Source organism: Eimeria mitis, genomic scaffold, assembly GCF_000499745.2.
Source record: "Eimeria mitis Houghton genomic scaffold, Emh_scaff911, whole genome shotgun sequence".
In the NCBI taxonomy this organism is placed as follows: domain Eukaryota; phylum Apicomplexa; class Conoidasida; order Eucoccidiorida; family Eimeriidae; genus Eimeria; species Eimeria mitis.
The window spans coordinates 5917-6340 of NW_013576707.1; positions in this window are offsets into that span (position 1 = coordinate 5917).

A 424-nucleotide genomic window follows, 5' to 3' on the forward strand; every position below is an offset into this window, starting at 1 on the left:
CGCTTCTGCTGCTGGGTTATTTTTCTTCGTTTTAATTATTTCTACGTGGCCCTAGAGAAGCAGCAGCAGCAGCAGCAGCAGCAGCAGCAGCAGCAGCGGCTGCAGCTGCCCCTGTAGCAGCAGCAACGCGAGATTTTTCAGTAGAAAACAAACAAAAATTGAGTTGCATGCATATACAGCTGCGTTGCGGTGTATGTACACCCCACGTGCTCAGCAGCACCCCCCTAGACAGGACCCCCGCGGCACCCCCTGCGGCCTCTCCTGCTGCAGCAGCTGCCAGCGCAGCTGCAGCAGCAACAGCAGCAGCAGAAGCAGCAGCAGCAGCAGCAGCAGCAAACCGGAAGTGCTAAGGTGGCACCGGACTGCAGCAGCTGCAGCAACAACAACGCCACAACCTGCCGCTGCGGCAGGCATCTGCAGCAAC